This window comes from Bufo bufo, chromosome 2 (assembly GCF_905171765.1).
Source record: "Bufo bufo chromosome 2, aBufBuf1.1, whole genome shotgun sequence".
Taxonomy (NCBI): Eukaryota; Metazoa; Chordata; class Amphibia; order Anura; family Bufonidae; genus Bufo; species Bufo bufo.
Genome location: NC_053390.1, coordinates 413,819,924 through 413,842,496, shown reverse-complemented (window position 1 = coordinate 413,842,496; position 22,573 = coordinate 413,819,924). Strand labels below are relative to the sequence as shown.

General features: G+C 44.0%; 1 protein-coding gene and 1 long non-coding RNA gene across 3 annotated transcripts in view; one reads left to right on the top strand and one right to left on the bottom strand.

The window, feature by feature from the left end:
* Window positions 1–22,573, top strand: part of LOC120989294 — a 34,019-nt gene that overhangs the window by 741 nt on the left and 10,705 nt on the right. Inside the window, exon 2 of the long non-coding RNA XR_005776249.1 lies at window positions 1,419–1,478. This is a non-coding gene — a long non-coding RNA (uncharacterized LOC120989294). The remainder of the gene's footprint in view (window positions 1–1,418; window positions 1,479–22,573) is intronic.
* Window positions 1–22,573, bottom strand: part of ANP32B (acidic nuclear phosphoprotein 32 family member B) — a 39,052-nt gene that overhangs the window by 13,544 nt on the left and 2,935 nt on the right. The gene's annotated exons all lie outside the window — the stretch shown is intronic.

Below are 22,573 nucleotides of genomic sequence, written 5' to 3'. Positions count from 1 at the left end.
TATAATGTTTTTTTCTGATACATAGTTTATGGAGAGGGGAGGGGAAGGAGCGAGTTAACAAATCTGCCTTTTCAGCTCAGAAAATGTTAGTATGGGGAAGAGGATGAGCGTAAAAGAGGAGAATTAGCCATTTTGTTCTCATATGTTTTTTTTGTTTATTTTACCCTGTACAATTTACCGGTATGTAAATCTGTGTGAAAAGTTAGTGACCATTTCAAGGGTTCAATGGCTTTCAGTGGGGGAAGGCGGCTTGTCAAGTGTCAGAAGATTTCTGCGGTCCTTTCAGGACACTAACTAATGTCCTTGAAAATACATTTTTTGGAAATTGTTTTAGGCCCCTTTCACACGGGCGAGTATTCTGCACGGGATGCGATGCGCGAGTTGAACGCATTGCACCCGCACTGAATACCGACCCATTCATTTCTATGGGGCTGTTCACATGAGCAGTGATTTTCGCGCATTACTTATGCGTTGCGTGAAAATCACAGCATGCTCTATATTCTGCGTTTTTCACGCAACACAGGCCCCATAGAAGTGAATGGGGTTGTGTGAAAATCGCAAGCATCCGCAAGCAAGTGCGGATGCGGTGCGATTTTCACGCACAGTTGCTAGGAGACGATTGGGATGGAGACCCGATCATTATTATTTTCCCTTATAACATGGTTATAAGGGAAAATAATAGCATTCTGAATACAGAATGCATAGTAAAATAGCGCTGGAGGGGTTAAAAAAATAAAATAAAATTATTTAACTCACCTTAGTCCACTTGATCGTGAAGCCCGGCTTCTCGTCTGTCTCCTTTGTTGAACAGGACCTGTGGTGAGCATTAATTACAGGAACAGGACCTGTGATAACGTCACTCCGGTCATCACATGATCTTTTACCATGGTGATGGATCATGTGATGACCGGAGTGACGTCACCACAGGTCCTTTTCCTGTAATTAATGCTCACCACAGGTCCTGTTCGACAAAGGAGACAGACGAGAACCCGATCAAGTGGACTAAGGCGAGTTAAATAATTTTTTATTTTTTTTTAACCCCTCCAGCGCTATTTTACTATGCATTCTGTATTCCTAATGCTATTATTTTCCCTTATAACCATGTTATAAGGGAAAATAATACAATCTACAGAACACCGATCCCAAGCCCGAACTTCTGTGAAGTTCGGGTACCAAACATGCACGATTTTTCTCATGCGAGTGCAAAACGCATTACAATGTTTTGCACTTACGCGGAAAAATCGCGGGTGTTCCCGTAACACACCCGCACATTTTCCCACAACGCCCATGTGAAAGAGGCCTTAAAAAATTTTTTAAAAAATCAACCACCTGACAAGAAAAATCTACAAGTCGATCAATATGCATTAAAAATTTATTTGCAAATATAGGAATTTATTACTATAGTTTTAATCTTTCAGCATAACCCCTGTAGACATCAGAAGGAATCAACATTCACTACTGAAATACGATAAGGCTTGGTAACATTTCATAGAGATGGACCATCAAATTGTTTCTAGGATATAACAGCTGAGCAACGCGAGTGTGGTGTTCATAGACAGTAGGGATCGACCGATTATCAGAGTTGGCGATATTCATGATTTTTAAAGTTATCGGTATCTGCATCTAACTTTGCCGATAATGTATCCAGCATGCTATTACAGAACATGAGTGCCCTACATTCAGCGTGCTCCTGTTTCCTCAGCAGCACAGGGGAGAAGGAGTCACTCTCTCCCTCCCCCCTGTGCCGCGCTGCCAATGAGGAGAGACGAGAGGAGGAGGGGCGGGCACACTGCGCCACAATGATAATTAACGTCTAATACAAATGTGAAGTCCTATTCACCCTAATAGAGCTCTATCAGGGTGAATAGGACAAGGGATTAAAAGATCCCAGATTCTAGCCCCTAAGGGGAGAAATAGTTATTAAATAAAAAGGAAAAACGAATATTAATAAATCACACCAAAATATTAAGTATAAATCACCCCCTTTCCCAATTTTACATATAAAATATATAAACAATAAATAAACATATCACATATTGCCATGTCCGAAAAGTCCAAACTATAAAAATATTATATTGAACGCGTAACAGAAAAATGCACAGAATATCGGTATAAGTTATCCTGAAAGTTCACATGTTACCGGTATCTGCTCTAAAAAAAAAAAAAAAAAAAAACTATAATCGGTCAATCCCTAATAGACAACTGCCATCAGCGATCCTGCATGTGAAAATGCTCTTTCTTCTTTACGATTCACAAAGAAAGGAAACACGGCTAATAATGGGAAAGTCTTAGTGGCCCTTTAAGATGGCCCTGCTTAAAGTAGTGGGTCCCAACAACATTTAATTATGATGCCAACATAAGAAGAGTACCCAGCTAACAGCTGTGTGGAAATATTAGACTTGGCACCTAAATGCAATGAACATCTGAATTTAAAGGCATCAAACCTGTTCAGGAATATAGTTCATAGGAATGTATTGGATCCACTAATCATTTTGTGAGCTAAAGAGACCCTCTCACCAAGATCTATACATCCCAAGGATGGGATCAGGCTCCACATCCACTAATGGCGTTTCTTCCAGAGCTGCATCTTCAAAAAGAAAGAAAACTTGGTAGGCCATAGCTTTGGGGAGTTTAATTTTAAAGGGGTTTTCTAGGAATAACTTAAGTGATCCATGCCTCCACTACTGAAAGTTTGATACTGCTCCCCACCTCTCTGGTCATGCGTATTGCCTCACATGTGTCCACCCTCCAGTCCAGCATGGTCACCTGCTGCGCTGCAACCAAAGACTGGCTTCAGCTGTGAGGTGTCCAAAAGAAACACGTTACTGCTGAAGCCAACATAAATAGAAAGGGTGTAAACCTGCCACTGGAAGACAAAAGTCTATAACTGGTCTTAGAGCAGGTGTTTCAGGCAGAGCCAACCCAGATCAGAACGGATGCATAAGCCACATATTTTTGTTATCAAACCTGAATGGTTAGTAAGACCTGCCAAACGTAAAACCACTCAAATTTCTGTAACAGAAAAGATTCTGACAAGAAAAGATAGCAGATATGGGATTTACCTTGAAAAAGGAAATTCTCTTTATAAAAAGACTTTATAAGTACACTTTGCGGTGTGCTCGCCACTTGGGAGTGGCAGGGACCAGGGCATAGAACCCGACACAGCTACCATATTTTAATGCTTAAAGGGCTTCTGTCACCCCACTAAAGTGATTTTTTTTTTTGGGCTAGTTAAATTACTTATATTGCGATATATGAAAATAAAATGGTGTTACTTACTTTGATCCAGCAGTTTCTTCCAAAAACGAAGTTTTATAATATGTAAATCCGGTCTCTACCAGCAAGTAGGGCGGCTACTTGCTGGTAGCTGCTGCAGAAAACCGCCCCCTCATCGTGTTGATCGACAGGGCCAGCCGGGATCTCCTCCTCTGGCCAGCCCTGTCGGCATTTCAAAAATCGCGCGCCTGTGTTCATTCTGCGCAGGCGCTCTGAGATGAGGAGGCTCGCCTCCTCAGAACTCCATCAATGCGCCTGCGCCGATGACATCTTCTATTTCGGTGATGTCATCGGCGCAGGCGCACTGAGTGAGTTCTGAGGAGACAAGCCTCCTCATCTCAGAGCGCCTGCGCCGAATGAACACAGGCGCGCGATTTTTAAAATGCCGACAGGGCTGGCCGGAGGAGGAGATCCCGGCTGGCCCTGTCAATCAACACGATGAGGGGGCGGTTTTCTGCAGCTACCACCAGCAAGTAGCCGCCCTACTTGCTGGTAGAGACCGGATTTACATATTATAAAAGTTCGTTTTTAGAAGAAACTGCTGGATCAAAGTAACACCATTATATTTTCATAGATCGCAGGAGAAGTAATTTAGCCCAAAAAAATTAAAAAAAATCACTTTAGTGGGGTGACAGAAGCCCTTTAAAAACAAGCAACAGGGGGGAAACAAAGGTCAGTGTCAAACACCAGTCTTAGATGACCCCCAATGTCTCAACCCACCAATAGGGCTGCCTGTGGGATAACAGAGATTAATTATATATCTACAAGCATTACAACAAATGAAGAGGGGAGTGAGCTCCCTATGTTCTATGAAAGGGGCATTGAAGGAAAATGAAGCCCCCTCTCTTAAAAAGACTGGAAACCTTTGGTTTTACCATGCAAGGAATATGTTATACAAACATATGTTACTGCTTAACCCCTTCTACGGGCCAGTTTTCGCTCTTCTGCCCAGGCCATTTTTTGCAAATCTGACATGTGTCACTTTATGTGGTAATAGCTTTGGAACACTTTTACTTATCCAAGCCATTCTGAGATTGTGTCACGAGAAAACATTGTACTTCATAAATTTGAGTCAATATATTTTACCTTTATTTGTGAAAAAAATCCCAAATTAACCAAAAATCTTGAAAAATTAAATTTCTCTACTTTCAGAATAAATAGTGATACCTCATAATAGTTATTACTTTACATTCCCTATATGTCTACTTTATGTTTGGATCATTTTGAAAGTGACTATTTTTTGGGGATGTTACAAGGCTTAGAAGTTTAGAAGTAAATCTTGAAATTTTTCAGAAAATTTCCAAAACTCACTTTTTAAAGACCAGTTCAGGTCTGAAGTCACTTTGTGAGGCTTGCATAATAGAAACCACCCAAAAATGACCCCATTTTTTAAACTACAGCCATCAAGGTATTCAAAACTGATTTTACTAACTTTGTTAACCCTTTAGGTGTTCCACAAGAATTAATGGAAAATGGAGATTAAATTTCAGAATCTCTCTTTTTTGGCAGATTTTAAATTTTAATCGAATTTTTTCCAGTAGCAAAGCAAGGGTTAACAGCCAAACAAAACTCAATATTTATTACCCTGATTCTGCGGTTTACGTAAACACCCCATATGTGGCCGTAAACTGGTGTATGGCCACACGGCAGGGCGCAGTAGTAGTGTTGAGCGAACTTGTGTTTTAAATTCTGAGTCCAAAGTTCGGGTTATCGAAGAATCCAGTTATGGATTCCAAATTCCGTTATGGTCTGTGGTAACGGAATCCATAACGGGATTCTTCGATAACCCGAACCCGAATTTTGGACGCAGAACTTAAAACACAAGTTCGCTCAACACTACACAGTAGGAAAGGAACGACATATGGTTTTTGGAAGGCAGATTTAGCTGAATTAGTTTTTAGATGCCATGTCCCATTTGAAGCCCCCCTGATGCACCCTTACAGTAGAAACTCAAAAAAAAAAAGTGACCACATTTTGGAAACTACGGGATAAGGCCTCATGCACACGACCGTATTTTTTTGCGGTCCGCAAAAACGGGTTCCATTTTTCCGTGACCGTTTTTTCGTCCGTGGGTCTTCCTTGATTTTTGGAGGATCCACGGACAAAAAAAAAAAGTCGTTTTGGTGTCCGCCTGGCCGTGCGGAGCCAAACGGATCCGTCCTGAATTACAATGCAAGTCAATGGGGACGGATCCGTTTGACGTTGACACAATATGGTGCAATTTCAAACGGATCCGTCCCCCATTGACTTTCAATGTAAAAAGTCAGGAGTTAATATACCATAGGATCAGAGTTTTCTCCAATCCGATGGTATATTTTAACTTGAAGCGTCCCCATCACCATGGGAACGCTTCTATGTTAGAATATACTGTCGGATATGAGTTAGATCGTGAAACTCAAATCCGACAGTATATTCTAACACAGAGGCGTTCCCATGGTGATGGGGACGCTTCAGGTTAGAATATACTAAAAGAACTGTGTACATGACTGCCCCCTGCTGCCTGGCAGGTGCTGCCAGGCAGCAGGGGGCAGACCCCCCCCCACCCTGTTTTTAACTCATTGGTGGCCAGTGCGGCCGGCCCCCCTCCCCCCTGTAGTTAACTCTTTGTTGTCCAGTGCGGCCGGCCCCCCCTCCCTCCCCTGTAGTTAACTCGTTGCTGGCCAGTGGGCCCTCCCCACTCCTAATTAAAATCTCCCCCCCTATCATTGGTGGCAGCGGAGAGTACCGATCGGAGTCCCAGTTTAATCGCTGGGGCTCCGATCGGTAACCATGGCAACCAGGACGCTACTGCAGTCCCGGTTGCCATGGTTACTTAGTAATTTGTAGAAGCATTATACTTACCTGCGATGTCTGTGTCCGGCCGGGAGCTCCTCCTACTGGCAAGTGACAGGTCTGTGCGGCGCATTGCTTAATGACCTGTCACTTACCAGTAGGAGGAGCTCCCGGCCGGACACAGACATCGCAGCTCGCAGGTAAGTATAATGCTTCTACAAATTACTAAGTAACCATGGCAACCGGGACTGCAGTAGCGTCCCGGTTGCCATGGTTACCGATCGGAGCCCCAGCGATTAAACTGGGACTCCGATCGGTACTCTCCGCTGCCACCAATGATAGGGGGGGGGGGAGATCCCACTGGCCACAAACGAGTTAACTACAGGGGAGGGAGGGGGGCCCACTGGCCATCAACGAGTTAACTACAGGGGGGGGGGGGGCGGCCGCACTGGCCACCAATGTGTTAACTACGGCCACGGATGCCAATCTTGTTTGCATCCGTGTTCTTTCACGGACCCATTGACTTGAATGGGTCCGTGAACCGTTGTCCGTCAAAAAAAATAGGACAGGTCATATTTTTTTGACGGACAACGGTTCACGGTCTCTGCTGCAAAACGGTGCATTTTCCGATTTTTCCACGGACCCATTGAAAGTCAATGGGTCCGCGAAAAAAAACGGAAAACGGCACAACGGCCACGGATGCACACAACGGTCGTGTGCATGAGGCCTAAGGTGCCAGTTTAGTTGGTACTATTTTGGGGTACATATGATTTTTAATTGCTCTATATTACGTTTTTTGTGAGGCAAGGTAACCCAAAAAATCTATGTTTTGGCACAGTTATTTTTAATAACATTCATCTGACAGGTAAGATCATGTGCTATTTTTATAGAACAGGTTGTTACGGACGCAATGATATCAAATAGGTCTACTTTCTAATGATATTTTAGTGTATTCATAGTCTGAGAGCCATAGCTTTTTATTTTTTAACCAATTGTCTTAGGTAAGGACTCATTTTTTGCGGGATGAGGTGACGGTTTGATTGGTACTATTTTGGGGGGTATATGCCTTTTTGATCGCTTGGTGTTGCAATTTTTGTGATGTAAGTTGACAAAAATGTCTTTTTTTTTTACAGTTTTTTTTATTCAGTGTTCACCGGAGGGGTTAGGTCATGTGATATTTTTATAGAGCTGGTTGTTACGGACGTGGCGATACCTAATATGTATACTTTTTATTTCTTTATTTCACTTTAGCACAATAATAGCAGTTTTGAAATAAAAAAAAAATTGTGTTTTACTGTCTATATTCTGAGAGCTGTATTTTTTTTTTATTTTTGGGCGATTGTCTTAGGTAGGGCTCATTTTTTGCGGGATGAGAGGACGGTTTTATCGATACCATTTTGTGGGACATACGTCTTTTTGATGGCTTGGTGTTGCACTTTTTGTGATATTCGGACAGGGTGGATCATGTGATATATTTATAGAGCCGGTCAGGGATGTGGAGTCTGAGTCTGAGGCAATTTTGGGTACCTGGAGTCTGAGTCGGCAAAAAATGAACCGACCCCCGACTCCTACTAAATTTAAATTGGAATAAAAAAAATAAAAAATAAAAAGCAAGTTTAAATGTCCCAATTCACAAAAAGTTATAGTTAATTACCGTATTTTTCGCCCTATAAGACGCACCTAGGTTTTTGAGGAGGAAAATAAGAAAAAAATTTTTTTAACCAAAAGGTGTGCTTTTGAACTAATGGGGGCATCAGTGGATGGCACCGTTATGGGGGCATCAGTGGATGGCACCGTTATGGGGGATCATTGTGGGGGCATCTGTGGATGACACATATATAGCATCTTATCTTATGTGTCATCCACAGATCCCCTATAACAGTGTCCCTGTGTAGTGAATGGGGGCCGGCATCTGTTTCTGTAATGGCAGCGGGGCCCGATGCAGTCATTGTATTCTACTACACCGGGCCCCGCTCACTGTAGTATACGGCAATCATATCTAACTTGTGGGTATTGTTAAAGTATTCCAATCATCTTAAATCTAGCGCTGTACTACTTACTACTAACTTCTTGGCAGTCAGGAGGGCGGGTGGCGGCGCTCGTAGCGTAGCTCACTACGTCAGGCGTCTGCGCCATTCAAAAAGTGGGAGGAGCAGCCCGCAATAACAATACCCACAAGTTAGATATGATTACCGTATACTACAGTGAGCGGGGCCCGGTCTAGTAGAATACAGTGACTGCACTGGGCTCCGCTGCCATTACAGAAACCGGCCCCCAGCCCCTCCTCCCTCTCAGCCTATTTACCGGACGGTCACAGCATTCGCCCCATCAGACGCACTGCTATTTCCCCCCCACTTTTGGGGGGGGGGGGAAAGTGCGTCTTATAGGGCGAAAAATACGATACTTCTCTACTGTAAGAATAAAGGCCAATGCATGCAGTGTGTCACATTACTGCAAAACGAACACGTTAAGTGACCGTGAAGAAGCATGCTTTTCATATGCTTCACTATATGGCATGCAACGCACAGTTAAGGAGCGGCAATACTTATACTTTCCATTGTGTTGTGTTACGCTGTTACAGGGAACGCAACGCCCATGGTTAACCTAGCCTCTCACTGATAAATATGTTTTTTGCAGGACTAGACACTTGTATAAGTGAAGGGAATGGATAGTCAATAGCTCAAGACTGAAGCTGTAAACCATTTGAAAAACTGCTGTCATTCAGCTAAGGCTATAAAAACTTGTAAACTCAGATTGTTAGCTTAAACTTTAAACATGACTATGGGATTCTACTAGGGAAATCAGGTTTTAAAATAAATGCCCCTTCCTGGATCCTCCCACTGCCCTATCTTCAGCAGAAGATCAGCACACAAAAGGAGAAGGCAGCAGCTTCCTAGCCAGTAGTTCTGTGGTAATGACATGTATGTTGCCTTTCTTTCCTTCAAGGAATGTATAAAATACATTCGCATATTAACCACCTCAGCCCCCAGTGCTTAAACACCCTGAAAGACCAGGCCACTTTTTACACTTCTGACCTACACTACTTTCACCGTTTATTGCTCGGTCATGCAACTTACCACCCAAAAGAATTTTACCTCCTTTTCTTCTCACTAATAGAGCTTTCATTTGGTGGTATTTCATTGCTGCTGACATTTTTACTTTTTTTGTTATTAATCGAAATTTAACGATTTTTTTTGCAAAAAAATGACATTTTTTCACTTTCAGTTGTAAAATTTTGCAAAAAAAACGACATCCATATAGAAATTTTGCTCTAAATTTATAGTTCTACATGTCTTTGATAAAAAAAAAATGTTTGGGTAAAAAAAAAATGGTTTGGGTAAAAGTTATAGCGTTTACAAACTATGGTACAAAAATGTGAATTTCCGCTTTTTGAAGCAGCTCTGACTTTCTGAGCACCTGTCATGTTTCCTGAGGTTCTACAATGCCCAGACAGTACAAACACCCCACAAATGACCCCATTTCTGAAAGTACACACCCTAAGGTATTCGCTGATGGGCATAGTGAGTTCATAGAACTTTTTATTTTTTGTCACAAGTTAGCGGAAAATGATGATTTTTTTTTTTTTTTTTTTTTTCCTTACAAAGTCTCATATTCCACTAACTTGTGACAAAAAATAAAAACTTCTATGAACTCACTATGCCCATCAGCGAATACCTTGGGGTCTCTTCTTTCCAAAATGGGGTCACTTGTGGGGTAGTTATACTGCCCTGGCATTCTAGGGGCCCAAATGTGTGGTAAGGAGTTTGAAATCAAATTCTGTAAAAAATGACCTGTGAAATCCGAAAGGTGCTCTTTGGAATATGGGCCCCTTTGCCCACCTAGGCTGCAAAAAAGTGTCACACATCTGGTATCTCCGTACTCAGGAGAAGGTGGGGAATGTGTTTTGGGGTGTCATTTTATATATACCCATGCTGGGTGAGAGAAATATCTTGGCAAAAGACAACTTTTCCCATTTTTTTATACAAAGTTGTCATTTGACCAAGATATTTATCTCACCCAGCATGGGTATATGTAAAAAGACACCCCAAAACACATTCCTCAACTTCTCCTGAGTACGGGGATACCAGATGTGTGACACTTTTTTGCAGCCTAGGTGGGCAAAGGGGCCCATATTCCAAAGAGCACCTTTCGGATTTCACTCCTCATTTTTTCCTGAATTTGATTTCAAACTCCTTACCACACATTTGGGCCCCTAGAATACCAGGGCAGTATAACTACCCCACAAGTGACCCCATTTTGGAAAGAAGACACCCCAAGGTATTCGCTGAGGGGCATGGCGAGTTCCTAGAAGTTTTTATTTTTTGTCACAAGTTAGTGGAAAATGATGATTTTTTTTTTTTTTTTTTTTTTTTTCATACAAAGTCTCATATTCCACAAACTTGTGACAAAAAATAAAAACTTCCATGAACTCACTATGCCCATCAGCGAATACCTTGGGGTCTCTTCTTTCCAAAATGGGGTCACTTGTGTGGTAGTTATACTGCCCTGGCATTCTAGGGGCCCAAATGTGTGGTAAGTAGGTAAATGACCTGTGAAATCCGAAAGGTGCTCTTTGGAATGTGGGCCCCTTTGCCCACCTAGGCTGCAAAAAAGTGTCACACATCTGGTATCCCCGTATTCAGGAGAAGTTGAGGAATGTGTTTTGGGGTGTCTTTTTACATATACCCATGCTGGGTGAGATAAATATCTTGGTCAAATGCCAACTTTGTATAAAAAAAATGGGAAAAGTTGTCTTTTGCCAAGATATTTCTCTCACCCAGCATGGGTATATGTAAAATGACACCCCAAAACACATTCCTCAACTTCTCCTGAGTACGGGGATACCAGATGTGTGACACTTTTTTGCAGCCGAGGTGGGCAAAGGGGCCCATATTCAAAAGAGCACCTTTCGGATTTCACAGGTCATTTTTTACAGAATTTGATTTCAAACTCCTTACCACACATTTGGGCCCCTAGAATGCCAGGGCAGTATAACTACCCCACAAGTGACCCCATTTTGGAAAGAAGAGACCCCAAGGTATTCGCTGATGGGCAAAGTGAGTTCATGGAAGTTTTTATTTTTTGTCACAAGTTAGTGGAATATGAGACTTTGTATGAAAAAAAAAAAAAAAAAAAAAATAAGCATTTTCCACTAACTTGTGACAAAAAATTAAAAATTCTAGGAACTCGCCATGCCCCTCACAGAATACCTTGGGGTGTCTTCTTTCCAAAATGGGGTCACTTGTGGGGTAGTTATACTGCCCTGGCATTTTCCAGGGGCCCTAATGTGTGGTAAGTAGGTAAATGACCTGTGAAATCCTAAAGGTGCTCTTTGGAATATGGGCCCCTTTGCCCACCTAGGCTGCAAAAAAGTGTCACACATCTGGTATCGCCGTATTCAGGAGAAGTTGGGGAATGTGTTTTGGGGTGTCATTTTACATATACCCATGCTGGGTGAGAGAAATATCTTGGCAAAAGACAACTTTTCCCATTTTTTTATACAAAGTTGGCATTTGACCAAGATATTTCTCTCACCCAGCATGGGTATATGTAAAATGACACCCCAAAACACATTCCCCAACTTCTCCTGAGTACGGCGATACCAGATGTGTGACACTTTTTTGCAGCCTAGATGCGCAAAGGTGCCCAAATTCCTTTTAGGAGGGCATTTTTAGACATTTGGATACCAGACTTCTTCTCACGCTTTGGGGCCCCTAGAATGCCAGGGCAGTATAAATACCCCACATGTGACCCCATTTTGGAAAGAAGACACCCCAAGGTATTCAATGAGGGGCATGGCGAGTTCATAGAAATTTTTTTTTTTTTGGCACAAGTTAGCGGAAATTGATATTTTTAATTTTTTTCTCACAAAGTCTCCCGTTCCGCTAACTTGGGACAAAAATTTCAATTTTCATGGACTCAATATGCCCCTCACGGAATACCTGGGGGTGTCTTCTTTCCGAAATGGGGTCACATGTGGGGTATTTATACTGCCCTGGCATTCTAGGGGCCCTAAAGCGTGAGAAGAAGTCTGGAATATAAATGTCTAAAAAATTTTACGCATTTGGATTCCGTGAGGGGTATGGTGAGTTCATGTGAGATTTTATTTTTTGACACAAGTTAGTGGAATATGAGACTTTGTAAGAAAAAAAAAATAAAATTCTGCTAACTTGGGCCAAAAAAATATCTGAATGGAGCCTTACAGAGGGGTGCTAAATGACAGGGGGGTGATCAATGACAGGGGGGTGATCAATGACAGGGGGGTGATCAATGACAGGGGGGTGATCAATGACAGGGGGGTGATCAATGACAGGGGGGTGATCAGGGAGTCTATATGGGGTGATAACCACAGTCATTGATCACGCCCGTGTAAGGCTTCATTCAGACGTCCGGATGCGTTTTGCGGATCCGATCCATCTATCAGTGCATCCGTAAAAATCATGCGGACATCTGAATGGAGCTTTACAGGGGGGTAATCAATGACAGGGGGGTGATCAGGGAGTCTATATGGGGTGATCACCACAGTCATTGATCATGCCCCTGTAAGGCTTCATTCAGACGTCCGGATGCGTTTTGCGGATCGGATCCATCTATCAGTGCATCCGTAAAAATCATGCGGACATCTGAATGGAGCTTTACAGGGGGGTAATCAATGACAGGGGGGTGATCAATGACAGGGGGGTGATCAGGGAGTCTATATGGGGTGATCACCACAGTCATTGATCATGCCCTGTAAGGCTTCATTCAGACGTCCGGATGCGTTTTGCGGATCGGATCCATCTATCAGTGCATCCGTAAAAATCATGCAGACATCTGAATGGAGCTTTACAGGGGGGTAATCAATGACAGGGGGGTGATCACCACAGTCATTGATCATGCCCCTGTAAGGCTTCATTCAGACGACCGGATGCGTTTTGCGGATCCGATCCATGTATCAGTGCATCCGTAAAAATCATGCGGACATCTGAATGGAGCTTTACAGGGGGTGATCAATGACAGGGGTGTAATCAATGACAGGGGGGTGATCAGGGAGTCTATATGGGGTGATAACCACAGTCATTGATCATGCCCCTGTAAGGCTTCATTCAGACGTCCGGATGCGTTTTGCGGATCCGATCCATCTATCAGTGCATCCGTAAAAATCATGCGGACATCTGAATGGAGCTTTACAGGGGGGTAATCAATGACAGGGGGGTAATCAATGACAGGGGGGGTGATCAGGGAGTCTATATGGGGTGATCACCACAGTCATTGATCATGCCCCTGTAAGGCTTCATTCAGACGACCGGATGCGTTTTGCGGATCCGATCCATGTATCAGTGCATCCGTAAAAATCATGCGGACATCTGAATGGAGCTTTACAGGGGGGTAATCAATGACAGGGGGGTAATCAATGACAGGGGGGTGATCAGGGAGTCTATATGGGGTGATCACCACAGTCATTGATCATGCCCCTGTAAGGCTTCATTCAGACGTCCGGATGCGTTTTGCGGATCCGATCCATCTATCAGTGGATCCGTAAAAATCATGCGGACGTCTGAATGGAGCTTTACAGGGGGTTGATCAATGACAGGGGGGTAATCAATGACAGGGGGGTGATCAGGGAGTCTATATGGGGTGATCAGGGGTGATTAGGGGTGATCAGGGGCTAATAAGGGGTTAATAAGTGATGGGGGGGGGGGTGTAGTGTAGTGTAGTGGTGCTTGGTGCTACTTTACTGAGCTACCTGTGTCCTCTGGTGGTCGATCCAAACAAAGGGGACCACCAGAGGACCAGGTAGCAGGTATATTAGACGCTGTTATCAAAACAGCGTCTAATATACCTGTTAGGGGTTAAAAAAAACACATCTCCAGCCTGCCAGCGAACGATCGCCGCTGGCAGGCTGGAGATCAACTCTCTTACCTTCCGTTCCTGTGAGCGCGCGCGCCTGTGTGCGCGCGTTCACAGGAAATCTCGCGTCTCGCGAGATGACGCGTATATGCGTGACTGTGCGCAGCGCTGCCACCTCCGGAACGCGATCCTGCGTTAGGCGGTCCGGAGGTGGTTAAATACAGAGGAGTCGGAAGTACCAAAAACTGAGGAGTCGGAGCATTTATCTACCAACTCCCCAGCCCTGGAGCCGGTCATTACGGACGCAGCGATACCTAATATGTGTTTGTTTTTTTTTATAAAATAAAGGGAAATGGGGCGTTTTTTTTTTCTTTTTTGATTTTATTAAAAACACTTTTTTACTTTTATTTCTTTAGTTTATTTCTGATGTTCACTTTTGGGGGTCTGATCCCCTCTGCAATGCATTACAATACATCTGTATTGTAATGCATTGCCTGTTCGTGTACTACGGTGAGTAGTACACGAACAGGTTGCCTAGGAGACCCAGCCTGAGGCTGGATCTCCCCGGCACCCGTAGAAGGCAGGTCCCGATCGGGCTGCCTTGTCACGCATCGGGTCCCCGCCACAGCAGCTCGGGGACTCCATGACGTATTAGTACGTCATGCGTCGGAAACACAGAAGGTGAACACAGTTCAGCTCTGCAGGTCATAGATAAAGTAAAGCCATTATATACACTATAAATGAACAGATATTAGAGACTGATATATACAAAACAATTGGAATTTTTATATTTTCATCCTCTGAAGTAACCACTTTGTGAATTGAAGAATTATTCAGAAAACATTGCCATAAGAAAATATCAAGGATAACCATATTAGTCCAAAAAATTCTGGCTTGTTGCATACAGCTGGAAAGTCTGGTCCCAAAACAGTTATAACGCAGGAGGTCTCAGACCCTAAACTGTGGTCACTGATTACAACTCTGCTCTATCGTAGCACAGTAAAAAAGTATACAAGGAGTAGGAGCTAAAGAAAGCAAATCCCACTCTGTAGGTACTTAGGTTTCATTTTTCAGCTCCTGACTGAAGCAGCCGTTCAATAAAAGCAATAAACTTTTCATGTTTCCATGGTAACAGACTACAAACAAGCTATGTGTAGTCTAGGGCTGTTGCGATACCAAAATTTTGATTCGATTTCGATACCATAAAAAAAGTATTGCGATACTTGATACCATGCAAAAATAATAACACCAAAAAAGCCGCGTGCATTCCGCATTTTATGGAACGTCCATCCCATAATCAAACAGTTTTTTTCTGTTACGGCGTTTACCGCATAGGAGATATATTTTTTTATATTTTAATAGTTCACACTTTTTAGGGCGTGGCGATATGTAATATAAAATTTATAAATAATAAATAAACATATGTAAAATTGGGAAAGGGGCCGATATAAACTAAATTTTTGGTGTTCCCTGCTGCCCTGTGCATAATAAAAACAGCAGCAGGGAGATTACCATGGCAGCCAGGGCTTCAGTAGCGTCCTGGCTGCCATGGTAACCGATCGTAGCCCCAGGATTACACTGCTGGGGCTCCGATCAGAAGCTGCTACTGCCGCGAATGAGGAGGAGGGGAGGGGTCCCTGTGGCCACTGCCACCAATGCCTAATACAGGGAGGGTTGGGGGCGCACTGTGCCACCAATGTTTTTAGTACCCGCGGGAAGGGGGGGGACGCACTGTGCCACCAATAAAGATAAGTAACCTTTTAATACAAACACAGGAGGCGGGTGCCAGCGGCAGAATCACATAGCTGGCACCTGACATGAAAGGGCGCTTCGATCCGTGGCAGTTAACACCTCAGATGCCACACCTGAGGGGTTAACGGCTGCGGATTGCAGCACCCTGTCATGGAGGTGCCGGCTATGTGATTCTGCCACCGGCACTCGCCTCCTGTATTTGTATTAATGGGTGAGGCACAACCGAGACATCAGGATAGGAGGCTAGTTGGAGGAAAAGCAGCGCAGGTTGATCACAGTATACCAAATGTTAGTGAAATCAATTGTGGACCGAGTAAACATCTCACTAACACAATATGTGTGCATGAAATATGAACTAACCGCAAACTGGCGCAGTAACTCATCTAAGGATATGGACACATTGTAGCAGACCACGAGGACGTGTTACCACTCATTAAGAGTATTAAGCAATCCAGCTAACAAAACTAAATACAAACTGACACTACTAACCACACGCCCAAAACAAAGAAATTATAAGGAAACCATAAAAAAAAATATATATATATATATATATATATATATATATATATATATATATGCTCCGCAGTTAAAGAGACCGTGTTCATAAAATAGATATGACCTTTGTTTTTTAGTCATTTATGTAAATGTAAAGGCTGTTTATGCATTGGATTTTATATTATGTATAAGATTTAGTAAAAGTACATGCAAATTACTGTGAGCCAGCGATTTTTTCATTATTTGGGTTTGTACTAACACTGAAGGGTGGTCAGTGGGCTGGGCTCCAGAGTAACTGGTGAGCATACTCTAACCAGGGATGCTTAACCTGCGGCCCTCCAACTGTTGGTTGTAAAACTACAACTCCCATCATGCCCTGCTGTAGGCTGATAGCTGTAGGCTGTCTGGACGTTGTAGTTTTGCAACAGCTGGAGGGCCGCAGGTTGGGCATCCCTGCTCTAGACTGTCAGTTTTGTAAAATTGCAATTTGCGCCTGGGGGTGCAGAGTTTGCTCTTCTAGGCCAGGAAATGAATTGCTAAATACTGGCTTAGACCCCTGCCCCCTTCTAGGGTTGAATTTTTAAACAGAAGGGATGAGATTCTTCGTCTGGAAAAAGGAGTATATATTAAAAGGCAGTGCTTGGCCAAGTTCACAAAAATGCGGGACAAGTGGGTATCTTATAGGATTATGTGGCATAGTTAAGCTTATGATTGCCTTGGATGTGATGGGAGGAGTGGCCTTGGAGCTGCGCGTGGTTTGCACATATGAGACCAGGATTTGGAATGAGCCCTTATCCAGGGTGACTGTTCTATTTTCAACGTGTGTGTGTGTGTGTGTGTGTATATAAAGTAAAAAGTCTTGACAATTTTCTGAATGCCAAACTTGATTGTCTATACTCATCTGTATCATCAATATAAAACCCCTGTACAATTTTTAATGGCACCATTTTAGGTCTCTACCATAGCTCCTTGCCACGATACCTTAGCATCCTAGGGGCTGGATTACGCATGTGCTAACATTCAACGCTACTGACAGAATGAGCTAATCGCAGCTCCCTGGCAGAGGCAGGGTGCCGTCTATGCGATTCTGCCGCCGCACCCGCCTCCTGCATCTGTATTAGAGGTTAATTATCATTGGTGGCGCAGTGCATCCCCCCCGTATTAAAAACATTGGTGCGCCCTCAACCCCCCTCCCCCAGTATTAGAGTAATTGGTGGCACAGTGCGCCCCCCCCCCAGGATTAAAATCATTGGTGGCAGTGGCCACAGGGTCCCCTCCATTGGTGGTGCAGTGGCAGCTTCAGTAGTGTAATCGTGGGGCTCCGATCGGTTACCATGGCAGCCAGGACGCTACTGAAGCCCTGGTACTCTCCCTGCTGCCCTGTGCATAGTGCAAAGTCCTATTCACCCTAATAGAGCTCTATAGGGCTAATGTGGTGAACGCCGTAAATGGGGAAAAAAATAAGAGAAAAGAAAAACTGCGTGATTCGCCTTTTTTTTTTTTGTCACCTTGTCCCCCCAAAAAATAGGATGGGACTGTTTGATTATGGGCCGGACGTTCTATAAAATGCGGAATGCACGCGGCTTTTGGTATTTTTTTCACGTGGTATCAAATGGTATTGAGTATCTCAATACTTTTTTATGGCATCGAAACCGAATCAAAATTTTAGTATCGCAACAACCCTAGTTGGGGGGTATTGAATTTTTTAAAACTTTTTTTTGCCCCCACTTTTTTATAGTCCTCTTAGAGAGTTGAACATATAGTCTTATCGCTATAAATTACCATTGCAGCCTCTAGGAGAATCATTATGTTCCTATGGAGCCGTGCTACGGAGAAGTCTCCTGAAAATGTTAAATTATGTGCCCCTCCCCAAGAGGTTGTACAAGGCTGGTGAACCTCACTGCAGAGCTGATCTGGGTCTAAGACCTAGCTGCACATGCCGTTTCCCAGCAATCACATGATTGATGGGACCAGAGGAGAAAGTGCCACTGCTGCTACCATATCTGTACACAGCTCACTGAGCACCATGCATAAAGCAATGGGGAAGGCAGGGATGTTCAAAAAATGTCTCTACTTTTTCTATGGGGGGGGGGGGGGCAGCTGTCACTGGTAATGTGGTCCCCACTCCCACATCTGCACATTCTCCACGTAGCTACAGACCCTGGAAGGAAGTTCAGAAATGTACCTGCAGAGTTAAATGTGGACTGCCCAGACACACAATCTATGGGTGGTCTGCAACTGGTTAAGCAGAATTCAAAGGGGTTCTCCGGGAATGATTTTAAATGGCCGCCAGCAACCTGTCCCACAAGGAATGGTTGTCACCACTTACAGTAGAGGGGTGAGGGGACAGGCCTGACCACACATTACACGGCTGTAACCAATATGTGAGTGCCAGGAGGACATGCCAGCTCTGCAAGTGGGGGCAACCAGTACTGCTCAAAGTCAACAATCAACTTGTCTGTGAAAGGATTTAGTAGCAGAAGAGCCTCTAAGGGTACTTTCACACTTGCGGCACAGTGATCTGCCAATCTGCATGCAAACGGACAGCATTTGTAGACTGATTCGGACCCGTCTCACAAATGCATTGCAAGAACGGATCCGTCTGTCTGTTTGTCATACAGACAAACGGATCCATTTCCATTTTTTTTTCACATTTTTTTCGGTCTGCACATGGAACGGATCCGGCACTAATACATTCCTATGGAAAAAATAAGTTCCGTTTTTTTGGCTGGAGATAAAACCGTAGCATGCTGCAGTTATATCTTTGTCCTGAACAGTCAAAAAGACTGAACTGAAGACATCCTGAACGGATTCATCTCCATTCAGAATGCATGGGGATAAATTGATCAGTTCTTTTCCGGTATTGAGCCCCGAGGAAGGAACTCTATGCCGGAAAAGAATAACGCTAGTGTGAAAGTACCCTAAGAATATCAGTGAAACGTGTCTGGTGGAGGGGCAAATTACATTTCTCTATCTGGAAGTCTGACAGATGAGTCTGGGTTTGCCAAATACCAGGAGAACAGTACCTGCCTGACTGCATTGTGCCAACTAGGGTTGTCACTAGGGATCGACCGATTATCGGTTTGGCCGATATTATCGGCCGATATTGAGGATTTTGAACGTTATCGGTATCGGCATCTATTTTGCCGATATACCGATAACGTATTGGGAACACAGAACGCGCTGCTGACAGCGCTCTCTGTGTTCCCTCCGCAGCACAGGGGAGAAGGAAGCAGCGTCTCCTCCCCCTGTGCTGCTGCTGCCGCCAATGAGAGGATTGAACATAAGAGGAGGGGAGGGGCTGTGGCCAGCGCTCCACCAATGAAGATAAGCCTTTCATTCATTCATATACAGGAGGCGGGAGCTGGCTGCAGAATCACATAGCCGGCTCCCGACCTCTATGAACTGTAGCTGCGATCTGCGGCAGTTAACTCCTCAGGTGCCGCGGATCGCAGCTACCGCTCATAGAGGTCGGGAGCCGGCTATGTGATTCTGCAGCCAGCTCCCGCCTCCTGTATATGAATGATTGAGAGACTTATCTTCATTGGTGGCGCAGTGCGCCCCCCCAAGCCCCCCAGTATTAATCATTGGTGGCGCAGTGCGCCCCCCCCCCCCATACCAATCCCAATAGTAAAAACATTGGTGGCGCAGTGCGCCCCCCCACCCAGTATTACTCATTGGTAGCAGTGGCCACAGGGTACCCTCTCCCCTGCTCCTCCGATCGGAGCCCCAGCTGTGTAAGCCTGGGGCTCCGATCGGTTACCATGGCAGCCAGGACGCTATTGAAGCCCTGGCTGCCATGGTAAGCTCTATGCTGCTGTGTGCACAGAGCACAGGGCAGCAGGGACAGTGTGAGCTCCTATTCACCCTGATAGAGATCTATCAGGGGGAATAGGACAAGGGTTCTAGTCCCTAAGGGGGCTAAAAGTTAGTAAAAAAAAAAAAAAAAAAACACTAAAATATTAAGCATAAATGAAAAAGATTTAAAAAAACAAAAATAAATACACATTAACAATAAACAAAAAAAAATACACATTAACAATAAACATTAATTTTCAGCAGATTTGTGTAGGAAATTTTTTTCCTCAAAAATTAAAATTCCCAGAATATCGGTATAAATTATCGGCTATCGGCCTGAAAGTTCACAAATTATCGGTATCGGCCCTAAAAAATCTATATCGGTCGATCCCTATACCAAAATTTTGATTTGATTTCAATACATGAAAAAGGTATTGCGTTACTCGATACCATGCGGGGAAAAAAAAAAGAAAAAAAAAATCTGCGTTCATTCCATATTTTTTTTGGGGGGGGGGGGGGGGGGGGGACGACGACGACAAGGTGACTTAAAAATGTCGAATTGCGCGTTTTTTTTTTCTTTTTTTACCTGTTACGGTGTTCACCACATAGGAGATATTTTTTAAGATTTTAATAGTTTGGACTTTTTCCAGACGTGGCGATGTGTAATATGTTTATTTTTATTGTTTATATATTTTATATGTAAAATTGACAAAAGGGGCGATTTAAACTTAATATTGGTGTTTTTTTTTTTAAATAACTATTAGCCCTCTTAGGGGCTAGGACCCTTATCCTATTCAGCCTAATAGAGCTATATCAGGGTGAATAGGACCTCACACTCTCCCTGCTGTCCTGTGCATAGTACACACAGCAGCAGGGAGATTACCATGGCGGCCAGGGCTTCAGTAGCGTCCTGGCTGCCATGGTAACCGACCGGAGCCCCAGGATTACACTGCTGGGGCTCCGATTAGAAGCTGCTACTGCCACCAATGAGGAGGAGAGGGGACCCAGTGATCATTGCCACCAATGAAAATAATACTGGGGGGTTAGGTGGGGTAGCCAAGTATCGTTAAGTAGCAAATCCAGGTATCGAATTGATCCGGGTCTAAAAGTATCGATTGGGTATCGATACCCAGTGCAATTCTAGTGCCAACTGGAAAGTTTTAGTGGTGGAGGGAAAATGCTATGGGGTTGTTATTCTGGGGTGGCCTAGGCCCCTTAATTCCAGTGAAGGGCAATCTTAATGCAGTAAAATAGCATGATATTTGGGACAATTCTATGATTCTAACTTTGTGGGAACAGTTTGGGGAACGCCCTTTTCTGTTCCAGTATGACTATACCACAGCAGACAAAGTAAAGTCCATAAAGACAAGGTTGAGGGAACAGCCAGCAGGGTCTCTCTGGATCCAGCATTGCCAGAAGCCACTGTGTTCCTGTCAGGCCCCATTATCAGGGACCGGTGGATATCCGGCCACAACCTAGCAAACATGGCGAGAATTAACCAAGCTGTGAAATTGAAAAAAAAAAAAAAAAAGCAATTCCGCCAAGGGTTTTTGGGCGTTTGCTACTTTGAAAAAAATAAAAACTTTGAAGAACTTTTCTCCTTGCATCACCATTTTTTTCTGGCTACAAAACTGTACGAGGGCTTGTTTTTGCAGGAGCCAGTGGGCACCCAACTTTCCAGCAGTCAATGAAGTTTATTGAATAAATGAGTTTAATTTTTTACCACTTAATAGTCCCACAAGGGGACTATAAGAGACAGCTTTTTGATTGCTTTTAAAATGCAATGCATTATTCCTATAGTGCATTGCAGTTTAATGGTAATACTATTTTAATATTGGCCAGAGAGGCGCAGCCTGCTGGAAATTACTGAAGGCTTGTCTGGGGCCTACATCAGACCCCAGGCAGCCTTCACACACATCGGCACCCCACGATCGAATTTGTGGGGTGCTGACGGGAGACAGAGTCCACTCCCTCTGTCAGCATTTTACATGCGGCTGGCGCCATTAAACAGTGTGTTAAACAGCCCGGATTAGCACTCCTGCCGGGCTGTTAGAGCAGGGCCGCGGCTCTCATGTGAGAGCCGGGCTCCCGCTCCACGGGGGGACCCGTGCATCGCTTAGACTGGGCCGCTGTGAAAAAGCAGCAGGCCAGCCTAAGGCCCCTTAGTGACCGCCGTAAAAACACGTATGGGTGGTCACTAAGTTTTTTTTTTTTTTACGAAATTGTAATATTGATGATCTTTTTTCGAGATAGGTCTGACACCCCAACTGATCAGCTGCTTGAGAAGGCAGCAGTGCTCTCAGCTTTTCCTAGGCCAGTGAAGCCATGTTTATGTGTCACATGGCCTACGTACAGATCCGCCCCATAGAAGTGAATGAGGCTGAGCACAATACCAAGCATAGCCACTATACAATATACAGCGCTGTGCTTGGTAATCTGTGAGGAGGCCGTGCCCATGCATTCCCAAACAGCTGATTGGCGGGGTCCCAGGCCCCCCACAGATCAGATACTGAAGAGCAGTTCAGAGGATAGGCCATCAGTATCAAACTCTTAGCAAAACCCTCTTAACTACAGGAGGGCAATTTCACCATTTTCGCATATAAAAACATAGGGCCAGATTTATCATCACACTTACATCTTAGGCTGCTTT